Here is a 12,564-nt window from a genome sequence, read left to right as displayed (position 1 = left end):
CCTGGGAGTGTTAGATGGCACAGTGTAGAGGGAGCTTTGAGCTTTATTCTGTATCTAACCCGTGCTGTACCTGCCCTGGCAGTGTTTGATGGGACAGTGTAGAGGGAGCTTTACTGTGTGTGTAACTCGTGCTGTACCTGCCCTGGGAGTGTTTGATGCGACAGTGTAGAGGGAGTTTTACTCTGTATCTATCCTGTGCTGTACCTGCCCTGGGAGTGTTTGATGGGACAGTGTGGAGGGAGCTTTACTTTGTATCTAACCTGTGCTGTACCTGCCCTGGGAGTGTTTGATGGGACAGTGTAGGGGGAGCTTTACTCTGTATCTAATCCATGCTGTACCTGCCCTGGGAGTGTTAAATGGCACTGTGTAGAGGGAGCTTTGAGCTTTATTCTGTATCTAACCCGTGCTGTACCTGCCCTGGGAGTGTTTGATGCGACAGAATAGAGGGAGCTTTACTCTGTATCTAACCCGTGCTGTATCTGCCCTGGAGTGTTTGATGGCACAGTGTAGAGGGAGCTTTGAGCTTTATTCTGTATCTAACCCGTGCTGTATCTGCCCTGGGAGTGTTTGATGGGACCGTGTAGAGGGAGCTTTAATCTGTATCTAACCCGTTCTGTACCTGGCCTGGTAGTGGTTGATGGGACAGTGTAGAGGGAGCTTTACTCTGCATCTAACCCGTGCTGTATCTGCCCTGGGAGTGTTTGATGGGACAGTGTAGAGCGAGCTTTGAGCTTTAATCTGTATCTAACCCGTTCTGTACCTGCCCTGGGAGTGATTGATGGGACAGTGTAGAGGGAGCTTTGAGCTTTATTCTGTATCTAACCCGGGCTATACCTGCCCTTGGAGTGTTTGATGGGACAGTGTAGAGGGAGCTTTACTCTGTATCTAACCCGTGCTGTACCTGCCCTGGGAGTGTTAGATGGCACAGTGTAGAGGGAGCTTTGAGCTTTATTCTGTATCTAACCCATGCTGTACCTGCCGTGGGAGTGTTTGATGGGACAGTGCAGAGGGAGCTTTACTCTGTATCTAACCCATGCTGTACCTGGCCTGGGAGTCTTTGATGCGACAGTGTAGTGGGTGCTTTACTCTGTATCTAACCTGTGCTGTACCTGCCCTGGGTGTGTTTGATGGGACAGTGTAGAGGGAGCTTTACTCTATCTAACCCATGCTGTACCTGGCCTCGGAGCCTTTGATGCGACAGTGTAGAGGGTGCTTTACTCTGTATCTAACCCGTGCTGTAGCTGCCCTGGGAGTGTTAGATGGCACAGTGTAGAGGGAGCTTTGAGCTTTACTGTGTATCTAATCCGTGCTGTACCTGCCCTGGGAGTGTTTGATGGAACAGCGTAGACGGGGCATTCCTGTGTATCTAACCCGTGCTGTACCTGCCCTGGGAGTGTTTGAGGGGACAGTGTAGAGGGAGCTTTACTCTGTATCTAATCCGTGCTGTACCTGCCCTGGGAGTGTTAGATGGCCCAGTGTAGAGGGAGCTTTGAGCTTTATTCTGTATCTAACCCGTGCTGTACCTGCCCTGGAAGTGTTTGATGCGACAGTGTAGAGGGAGCTTTACTCTGTATCTAACCCGTGCTGTACCTGTTTTGGGAGTGTTTGATGGGGCAGTGTAGAGGGTGCTTTCCTCTGTATCTAACCCGTGCTGTACCTGCCCTGGGAGTGTTTCATGGCACAGTGTAGAGGGAGCTTTGAGCTTTATTCTGTATCTAACCCATGCTGTACCTGCCCTGGGACTGTTTGATGGGACAGTGTAGAGGTAGCTTTACTCTCTATCTAACCCTTGCTGTACGTGCCCTGGGAGTGTCTAATGGGACAGTGTAGAGGGAGCTTTGAGCTTTAATCTGCATCTAACTGATGCTGTACCTGCCCTGGGAGTGTTTGATGGGACAGTGTTGAGGGAGCTTGAGTCTGTATCTAACCCATTCTGTACCTGCCCTGGGAGTGTTTGATGGGACAGTGTAGAGGGAGCTTGAGTCTGTATCTAACCCATTCTGTACCTGCCCTGGGAGTGTTAGATGGCACAGTGTAGAGGGAGCTTTGAGCTTTATTCTGTATCTAACCCGTGCTGTATCTGCCCTGGGAGTGTTTGATGGGACCGTGTAGAGGGAGCTTTAATCTGTATCTAACCCGTTCTGCACCTGCCCTGGGAGTGTTTGATGGGACAGTGTTGAAGGAGCTTTACTCTGTATCTAACCCGTGCTGTACCTGGCCTGGTGGTGGTTGATGGGACAGTGTAGAGGGAGCTTTACTCTGCATCCAACCCGTGCTGTATCTGCCCTGGGAGTGTTTGATGGGACAGTGTAGAGGGAGCTTTGAGCTTTATTCTGTATCTAACCCGGGCTATACCTGCCCTTGGAGTGTTTGATGGGACAGTGTAGAGGGAGCTTTACTCTGTATCTAACCCATGCTGTACCTGGCCTGGGAGTCTTTGATGCGACAGTGTAGAGGGAGCTTTACTCTGTATCTAACCCATGCTGTACCTGGCCTGGGAGTCTTTGATGCGACAGTGTAGTGGGTGCTTTACTCTGTATCTAACCTGTGCTGTACCTGCCCTGGGTGTGTTTGATGGGACAGTGTAGAGGGAGCTTTACTCTATCTAACCCATGCTGTACCTGGCCTCGGAGCCTTTGATGCGACAGTGTAGAGGGTGCTTTACTCTGTATCTAACCCGTGCTGTAGCTGCCCTGGGAGTGTTAGATGGCACAGTGTAGAGGGAGCTTTGAGCTTTGTTCTGTATCAAATCCGTGCTGTACCTGCCCTGGGAGTGTTAGATGACACAGTGCAGAGGTAGATTTCAGCTTTATTCTGTATCTAACCCGTGCTGTACCTGCCCTGGGAGTGTTTGATGCGACAGTGTAGAGGGAGCTTTACTGTGTATCTAACCCATGCTGTACCTGCTCTGGGAGTGTTTGATGGAACAGCGTAGACGGGGCATTCCTGTGTATCTAACCCGTGCTGTACCTGCCCGGGGAGTGTTTGATGGGACGGTGTTGAGGAAGCTTTGCTCTGTATAAAACCCGTGCTGTAGCTGCCCTGGGAATGTTTGAGGGGACAGTGTAGAGGAGCTTTACTCTGTATCTAACCCGTGCTGTACCTGCCCTGGGACTGTTTGATGTGAAAGTGTAGAGGAGCTTTACTCTGTATCTAACCCTTGCTGTACCTGCCCTGGGAGTGTCTATTGTGACAGTGTAGAGGAAGCTTTGAGCTTTATTCTGCATCTAACCGAAGCTGTACCTGCCCTGGGAGTCTTTGATGGGACAGTGTAGAGGGAGCTTTACTCTGTATCTAACCTGTGCTGTACCTGCCCTGGGCGTGCTTGATGGGACAGTGTAGAGGGAGCTTTACTCTGTATCTAACCCTTGCTGTACCTGCCCTGGGAGTGTCTAATTGGACAGTGTAGAGGGAGCTTTGAGCTTTATTCTTTATCTAACCCATTGCTGTACCTGCCGTTGGAGTGTTTGATGGGACAGTGTAGAGGGAGCTTTACTATGTGTCTAACCCATGCTGTACCTGCACTGGGAGTGTTTGATGCGAGAGTGTAGATGGAGTTTTACTCTGTATCTATCCTGTGCTGTACCTGCCCTGGCAGTGTGTGATGGGACAGTGCAGAGGGAGCTTTACTCTGTATCTAATCCATGCTGTACCTGCCCTGGGAGTGTTAGATGGCACAGTGTAGAGGGAGCTTTGAGCTTTATTCTGTATCTAACCCGTGCTGTACCTGCCCTGGGAGTGTTTGATGCGACAGTATAGAGGGAGCTTTACTCTGCATCTAACCCGTGCTGTATCTGCCCTGGGAGTGTTTGATGGGACAGTGTAGAGGGAGCTTTACTCTGTATCTAACCCGTGCTGTACCTGCCCTGGGAGTGTTAGATGGCACAGTGTAGAGGGAGCTTTGAGCTTTATTCTGTATCTAACCCGTGCTGCACCTGCCCTGGGAGTGTTTGATGGGACCGTGTAGAGGGAGCTTTTTTCTGTATCTAACCCGTGCTGCACCTGCCCTGGGAGTATTTGATGGGACATTGTAGAGGAAGCTTTACTATGTATCTAACCGTGCTGTACCTGCCCCGGGAGTGTATAATGCGACAGCGTAGAGGGAGTTTTATTCTGTATCTAACCCGTGCTGTACCTGCCCTGGGAGTGTTTGATGGGACAGTGTAGAGGGCGCTTTACTCTGTATCTAATCCGTGCTGTACCTGCCCTGGGAGTGTTAGATGGCCCAGTGTAGAGGGAGCTTTGAGCTTTATTCTGTATCTAACCCGTGCTGTACCTGCCCTGGGAGTGTTTGATGCGACAGTGTAGAGGGAGCTTTACTCTGTATCTAACCCTTGCTTTACCTGCCCTGAGAGTGACTAATGGGACAGTGTAGAGGGAGCTTTGAGCTTTATTCTGCAACTAACTGATGCTGTACCTGCCCTGGGAGTGTTTGATGGGAATGTGTAGAGGAGCTTTACTCTGTAACTAACCCTTGCTGTACCTGCCCTGGGAGTGTCTATTGTGACAGTGTAGAGGAAGCTTTGAGCTTTATTCTGCATCTAACCGAAGCTGTACCTGCCCTGGGAGTCTTTGATGGGACAGTGTAGAGGGAGCTTTACTCTGTATCTAACCTGTGCTGTACCTGCCCTGGGCGTGTTTGATGGGACAGTGTCGAGGGAGCTTTACTCTGTATCTAATCCGTGCTGTACCTGCCCTGGGAGTGTTAGATGGCCCAGTGTAGAGGGAGCTTTGAGCTTTATTCTGTATCTAACCCGTGCTGTACCTGCCCTGGAAGTGTTTGATGCGACAGTGTAGAGGGAGCTTTACTCTGTATCTAACCCGTGCTGTACCTGTCCTGGGAGTGTTTGATGGGGCAGTGTAGAGGGTGCTTTCCTCTGTATCTAACCCATGCTGTACCTGCCCTGGGAGTGTTTCATGGCACAGTGTAGAGGGAGCTTTGAGCTTTATTCTGTATCTAACCCGTGCTGTACCTGCCCTGGGACTGTTTGATGGGACAGTGTAGAGGTAGCTTTACTCTCTATCTAACCCTTGCTGTACCTGCCCTGGGAGTGTCTAATGGGACAGTGTAGAGGGAGCTTTGAGCTTTAATCTGCATCTAACTGATGCTGTACCTGCCCTGGGAGTGTTTGATGGGACAGTGTTGAGGGAGCTTTATTCTGTATCTAACCCGTTCTGCACCTGCCCTGGGAGTGTTTGATGGGACAGTGTAGAGGAAGCTTTACTCTGTTTCTAACCCGTGCTGTACCTGGCCTGGGTGTGTTTGATGGGACAGTGTAGAGGGAGCTTTACTTTGTATCTAACCTGTGCTGTACCTGCCCTGGGTGTGTTTGATGGGACAGTGTAGAGGGAGCTTTACTCTGTATCTAACCTGTGCTGTACCTGGCCTGGGTGTGTTTGATGGGACAGTGTAGAGGGAGCTTTACTTTGTATCTAATCCGTGCTGTACCTGCCCTGGGAGTGTTAGATGGCACAGTGTAGAGGGAGCTTTGAGCTTTATTCTGTATCTAACCCGTGCTGTACCTGCCCTGGGAGTATTTGATGCGACAGTGTAGAGGGAGCTTTACTCTGTATCTAACCCGTGCTGTACCTGCCCTGGGAGTGTTTGGTGGGACAGTGTAGAGGGAGCTTTCCCGTGTATGTAACCCGTGCTGTACCTGCCCTGGGACTGATTGATGGCAAAGTGTAGAGGAGCTTTACTCTGTATCTAACCCTTGCTTTACCTGCCCTGGGAGTGTCTACTGCAACAGTGTAGAGGGAGCTTTGGGCTTTATTCTGCATCTAACTGATGCTGTACCTGCCCTGGGAGTGTTTGATGCGACAGTGTAGAGGGAGCTTTACTCTGTATCTGACCCGTGCTACCTGTCCTGGGAGAGTTAGATGGCACAGTGTAGAGGGAGCTTTGAGCTTTATTCTGTATCTAACCCGTGCTGTACCTGCCCTGGGAGTGTTTGATGCAACAGTGTAGAGGGAGCTTTACTCTGTATCTAACCCGTGCTGTACCTGCCCTAGGGGTGTTTGATGGGACAGTGTAGAGGGAGCTTTATTCTGTATCTAACCCGTGCTGTACCTGCCCTAGGGGTGTTTGATGGGACAGTGTCGAGGGAGCTTTACTCTGTATCTAACCCGTGCTGTGCCTGCCCTGGGAGTGTTTGATGGGACAGTGTAGAGGGGAGACGTGGTGTTCACGTCGATGACAACAATGGCGGTGCATTAACCCAGAATTCCCCGTGCGGCAGAATGTCAATGATGACAGGAGCCGAGTGCGCCGGCGCAGTAACTATTTGCTCTGGGCATGGGCAGTGCGAGTGGTGGCGATGATCTGAACAGAACAGGCGGGTCAACGGCCGGGATCCGGAAGGAGATTGTGGGAGCAGGGAATCGTTTAGACCCACGGGTGGGTTTAAAAGCTTTATAAATACCTGGTGTGGGCCTGAGGTCGCGAATAAGAGCCACAGGCACCGTATTTCCCCAGTTACAGGCCTGGTCAGTGACCGCCCGGGTGATCCCGGTCACCGGCCGCCATCTTGGACAGGGCAGGTCTCACGGCGCATGCGCAGTGCTTTGGGCAGGAACAAAGTGTGGGCGGGGCTTCAGGGTCTCTGTCAGTTTGATTGGACCACATGTTTCTCCCATATTAGTGGCCCCTGAATTAGGCTGATTCTTGTTTTTTTTGAATAATCTTTTTTTTAATTTAAGATTGAACATTTTATTTATAGTTAATGACATTACAGAGCTCAGGTCTCGGCTCTTTGCACAAAGTCACAAGCCATCATTCCCTACAAGGCAGGGGTCCCAGTCTCTTTAAGTTGGTGATGTGATCTCCAAGCTTCCTGATCATCTTCACTTGTTCATCCAGATAGCGGGTCTCCAGGAATTCACACAAATGAGGGTCGGCGCTCCCAGTGGAGAGTTTGTGCAGATCCAGCAGACTCTGGTTGACATTCTTCTCCATCCACAGAGCTCTCTGCATCGCCGAGCGGAGCCTTTCACTCTCCCAGCCGAACACGTGATCTTGGGCCAACCCAGTCTCACCCTATTGGTCCATCCAAAAAGGCCCAGTGACCCGCAGAGAACATCAGCAGCTGATTGATTTTATTCTCACTCTGCACACAGCGGGTGTAGAACTGAACCCAACCAGAGTAGAGGGAGGGAGAAAACTGGGAGTGGAGGAAAGGAATGTTGGAGATGGGTTTGGATTTCAGCACAGGGAGGAGGGAGACTGTGTGGGATGGGGATTTACAGCTTTGCGGGAACAAGAGAAGAAAGAATGTTCCACAGAAACTAGAATTGTCTGTTCTGAATTTCTATCCTGTACTTACAGTGATGACTTTTGTAAATTCCTTTTACAGGGTATTAGAAGGGGAAAATATGCAAACGAGAAACTCAAACCAAACATCATGTGAAGAGCTGACAGATTCACTCGATTCATCAGGACCTGAATATCATTGCGCTTTGAATGTGAAAGGAGAAATGTTTGCTCTGTCAGTGGGAAAAGATTTCAAACATCATTGTGACTGGAAAAGCACCGAGACACACACACCCGAGTGAGAGTGTTCCAGTGCACTGACTGTGGAAAGAGCTTTAACCAGTTACAGAGCCTGAAAAAACATCGCACCGTTCACAGCGGGGAGAAACCGTACACGTGTTGTGTGTGTGGACGAGGCTTCAACTGATCATCCAACCTCGAGAGACACAAGGATACCCGCACCATGGAGAAACCGTGGAAATGTGGGGCCTGTGGGAAGGGATTCAATTAACTGGCCCAGCTCGAGATCGGGGATAAGCTGTTCACCTGCTCTCTATCGGAAGGGATTTACTCAATTTTCTAGCATGCTGACATGCCAGCGAGCTCACAATAGGGAGAGGCCATTCTCCTGCTCCGTGTGTGGGAAGGGATTCACTTGTTCATCCCACCTCACTACACACCAACTTGATCACGCTGATGAGAGACCTTTTAAATGCTCTGACTGTGGGAACAGCTTTAAAACCTCTGAGGAGCTGATTGAACACCAGCGAGTTCACACTGACGAGAGACCATTCTGTTGCTCTCACTGTGGGAAGAGGTTCCGGCAGTCATTCCGTCTGGCTGAACACCAGCTCCTTCACTCTCATGAGAGTCCATTCAGTTGCTCTCACTGTGGGCAGAGGTTCAGCCAGTCATTGCAACTCGCTGAACACCAGCGAGTTCACACCAAGGAGAGACCGTTCAACTGCTCCGTGTGGGAAGGGATTCACTCGTTTAGCCCACCTCATGTCACATGAGGACATTCACACAAGGGAATGGCCGTTCTACTGCTCCGTGTGTGGGAAGGGATTCACTCGCTCAGTCCAACTTTTGACACACAAGCAAGTTCACACAGGGGAGAGGCCATTCATCTGTTCAGTGTGTGGGAAGAGATTTACTCGTTCAAGCAATCTTTTGGCGCACAAGCGAGTTCACACCGGGGAGAGGCCGTTCACCTGCTCCGTCTGTGGGAAGAGTTTCCCTCGTTCATCCCCTTTTGATGCATCAGCAAATTCACACTGGGGAGAGGCCGTTTACCTGCTCCGTCTGTGGGAAGAGATTCGCTCAGTCATCAACCCTGATAACACACCAGCAGGTTCACTCTGATAAGAGACCTTTTAAATGTTCTGACTGTAAGAGCTTTAAAAGAAGAAATGATCTGCTGACACACCAACACACTCACACTGGGGAGAATCTGTTCACTTGCTCTGTTTGTCAGAGGGGATTCACTAATTCACTCGACCTGCTGAGACACCAGTGAGTTCACACTGGGGAGAGGCCGTTCACCTGCTCCGAGTGTGGGAAGGGATTCACTGAGTCATCCTACCTCACTATGCACCAGCGAGTTCATACTGGGGAAAGGCCATTCACCTGCTCTGAGTGTGGGAAGGGATTCATTTGTTCATCCAACCTCACTACGCACCAGCGAGTTCATACTGGGGAGAGCCCGTTCACCTGCTCAGAGTGTGGGAAGAGATACACTCAGTCATCCGGCCTCACTAAACACCAGCGAGTTCACACTGGGGAAAGGCCATTCACCTGCTCTGTGTGTGGGAAGAGTTTCCTTTGTTCATCCCAACTTTTGATACACCAGCGAGTTCACACCGGTGAGAGGCCGTTCACCTGCTCCGTGTGTGGGAAGGGATTCACTTGTTTACCCTACCTTTTGAAACACCAGCGAGTTCACACTGGTGAGAGGCCATTCACCTGCTCCGTGTGTGGGAAGAGATTTGCTCTGTCATCCAACCTGCTGAGACACCAGCAAGTTCACTCTGATAAGAGACCTTTTAAATGTTCTGACTGTGAGAAGACCTTAAAAAGCAGCAATGATCTGCTGACACACCAACGCACTCTCACTGCGGAGAATCCGTTCACCTGCTCCATTTGTGGGAAGGGATTCCCTGATTCATCCCACCTACTGAGACACCAGCGAGTTCACACTGGGGCGAGGCCATTCACCTGCTCCGTGTGTCGGAAGAGATTCAGTGATTCATCCAACCTAAAGAGACACCAGCAAGTTCACACTGGGGAGAGGCCGTTCACCTGCTCCGTGTGTGGGAAGGGATTCATTCAGGCATCCAAGCTGTGGACACACCAGCGAGTTCACACGTTACTGCCGAAATTGGATTTTGCTGTTATTGCAGCTATTAATGACATCCAGGACTGAACCATGTTCATTCTGACAGTTGGGGTTTGTTTCCGTTGATGTTAATAACCCCAATAACTGGGCTGGAGATTAATATTCTGGATCAATGCCAAATAAATTGGCATTGTTTCAAACACACAGTGTGTCGAGTATTTGTTTCGTCCAAGATAAGAGATTAATTGATATCCTGTTACTGACTGTTCCATTTTTGGGCCTTTTCTCCTGTCTAAATATAGATTATTTCAGTTCTCATACCTTCGGTTACTTTCATGGACAAGTCCCAGCTCCCCATACCTTCCAAAGTGCCTCTCCCAGCCTTGGTATCCAGGGAAGGTATCAGTAACACACCTGGGATCACTAAACACAAAACCCAGCCTGTTAATCACTTTCAGCTACTGGGCTTAGTGTGTGCCCCACAGCATCTCTCTCACCTTCGATGTGTGAATAGAGCATCACGCCTCAGAACCTGGTTTTAAATTTAAATGCACTCAGCAAATGTATTGAACAAGAGATGAACAAGTAAACAGATCATGGCCCAATCATCCAGCTCTATATTGTAGGTTGATGAGACTCTGTTAAGGTGCCATGTGCTGCTGGACCGCTCTGCATTGTGCCTGTAATGAAAATGACTGAAGATTTGTCCCAGTGTAACCTTTGCTGTCATGAAATGAGTGTGTCTTTTAATGAGCCTCACGTCCTTGCTCATGTCGGCTGCAATTGTGTAGAAAGGGGATGTGTAAAGAGATGGTCTGTGTATGGAGATGTGAAACAAGGAAACGGTGTGTGTGTGTGATAGTGACACAGCCTTGTGGTCACAGTCAGAACAATGACAGATATCCTTGTGGTTATGGTTTGGGCAGGGCCAGGTCAATAATGTAGTAAACAAGTTAAATATAAATGTCGCCAGTGTAGTCGCAGCTTGTTAGAACAGACCTGGGGAGAAGAGAGCTCTGAATCCACTGTATTACCTCTGTTCTCCGGATCAGGTAACTATACTCTCTGTATCTTTGCAGTGCTGTTAATAAAGTCAGTAAAAGACAATCTGTTGTTGTGAGCTTGATTATCTGGTGTCTGAAACCACAAGACTCAATTTTTAGAGTCAACAAGATGAACAAGTAAACACATCATGGCCCAAAACTCCAGCTCTATATTCACAGGGGAATGTCTGTTATCACACTCCTTGAGTGGACAGAATAAAGAAAGCCTCTAGAATCATTGTAAATATCCCAAATTCTGACATATCAATTGTCATTGTATGTTCCATGGATGTCAATGGAAGATGAGACAGGGGCTGGAGAGTAGGGGTGAAAGTGGAGTTGGGGTGAGGGGGTCGGAGAGAAGGTGTGAAAGAGGGGTTGGGGTGAGGGGGTTTGGAGAGTGGGGTGAAAGAGAAGTTGGGGTGAGGGGGTTTGGAGAGTAGGGGTGAAAGAGGAGTTGGGGTGAGGGGGTTGGAGAGTAGGGGTGAAAAGGAGTTGGGGTGAGGGGGGTTGGAGAGTAGGGGTGAAAGAGGAGTTGGGGTGAGGGGGTTGGAGAGTAGGGGTGAAAGAGGAGTTGGGGTGAGGGGGAGTTTGGAGAGTAGGGGTGAAAGATGAGTTGGGGTGAGGGGGTTGGAGAGTAGGGGTGAAAGAAGAGTTGGGGTGAGGGGGAGTTTGGAGAGTAGGGGTGAAAGATGAGTTGGGGTGAGGGGGTTGGAGAGTAGGGGTGAAAGAAGAGTTGGGGTGAGGGGGTTGGAGAGTAGGGGTGAAAGAGAAGTTGGGGTGAGGGGGCTGGAGAGTAGGGGTGAAAGAGGAGTTGGGGTGAGGGGGAGTTTGGAGAGTAGGGGTGAAAGATGAGTTGGGGTGAGGGGGTTGGAGAGTAGGGGTGAAAGAGGAGTTGGGGTGAGGGGGTTGGAGAGTAGGGGTGAAAGAGGAGTTGGGGTGAGGGGGAGTTTGGAGAGTAGGGGTGAAAGAGGAGTTGGGGTGAGGGGGAGTTTGGAGAGTAGGGGTGAAAGATGAGTTGGGGTGAGGGGGTTGGAGAGTAGGGGTGAAAGAAGAGTTGGGGTGAGGGGGTTGGAGAGTAGGGGTGAAAGAGAAGTTGGGGTGAGGGGGGTTGGAGAGTAGGGGTGAAAGAGGAGCTGGGGTGAGGCAGTTTGGAGAGTAGGGGTGAAAGAGGAGTTGGGGTGATGGGGGTTGGAGAGTAGGGGTGAAAGATGAGTTGGGGTGAGGGGTTGGAGAAAAGGGGTGAAAGAGGAGTTGCGGTGAGGGAGTTTGGAGAGTAGGGGTGAAAGAGGAGTTGGGGTGAGGGGGTTGGAGAGTAGGGCTGAGAGAGGAGGTTGGGTGAGGTGGTTGGAGAGTAGGGGTGAAAGAGGAGTTGGGGTGAGGGGGTTGGAGAGTAGAGGTGAAAGAGAAGTTGGGGTGAGGGAGTTTGGAGAGTAGGGGTGAAAGAGGAGTTGGGGTGAGGGGGTTGGAGAGTAGGGGTGAAAGAGGAGTTGGGGTGAAGGGGTGAAAGAGGAGTTGGGGTGAGGGGGTTGGAGAGTAGGGGTGAAAGAGGAGTTGGGGTGAGGGGTGTTGGAGAGTAGGGGAGAAAGAGGACTTGGGGTGAGGGTGTTGCAGAGTAGGGGTGAAAGATGAGTTGGGGTGAGGGGGGTTGGAGAGTTGTGGTGAGGGGGTTGGGGAGTAGGGGTGAAAGAGGAGTTGGAGTAAGGGGGGTTGGAGAGTAGGGGTGAAAGAGGAGTTGGGGTAAGGGGTTTTCAGAGTAGGGGTGAAAGAGGAGTTGGAGAATAGGGGTGAAAGAGGAAATGGGATGAGGGGTTTGGAGAGTAGGGGTGAAAGAGGAGTTGGGGTGAGGGGTGTTGGAGAGTAGAGGTGAAAGAGGAGTTGGGGTGAGGGGGGTTTGGAGAGTAGGGTGAAAGAGGAGTTGGGGTGAGGGGGTT

At 50.4% G+C, this 12,564-nt stretch overlaps 1 pseudogene across 1 annotated transcript in view; it reads left to right on the top strand.

The window, feature by feature from the left end:
• LOC147119396 (uncharacterized) overlaps positions 1-10,960 on the top strand; it is a 97,816-nt pseudogene extending 86,856 nt beyond the window's left edge. Inside the window, exons 4-5 of the transcript XR_015078018.1 lie at positions 8,351-8,481; positions 8,729-10,960. The product of XR_015078018.1 is annotated as an uncharacterized LOC147119396 (transcript). The remainder of the gene's footprint in view (positions 1-8,350; positions 8,482-8,728) is intronic.
• The last annotated feature ends 1,604 nt before the right edge of the window (positions 10,961-12,564 follow it).

The sequence above is a fragment of the Somniosus microcephalus genome, chromosome 4 (genome assembly GCF_052327205.1).
Source record: "Somniosus microcephalus isolate GS21.2 chromosome 4, FLI_Smic_1.0, whole genome shotgun sequence".
Taxonomy (NCBI): Eukaryota; Metazoa; Chordata; class Chondrichthyes; order Squaliformes; family Somniosidae; genus Somniosus; species Somniosus microcephalus.
This window is presented reverse-complemented; position numbering and strand designations above follow the sequence as displayed.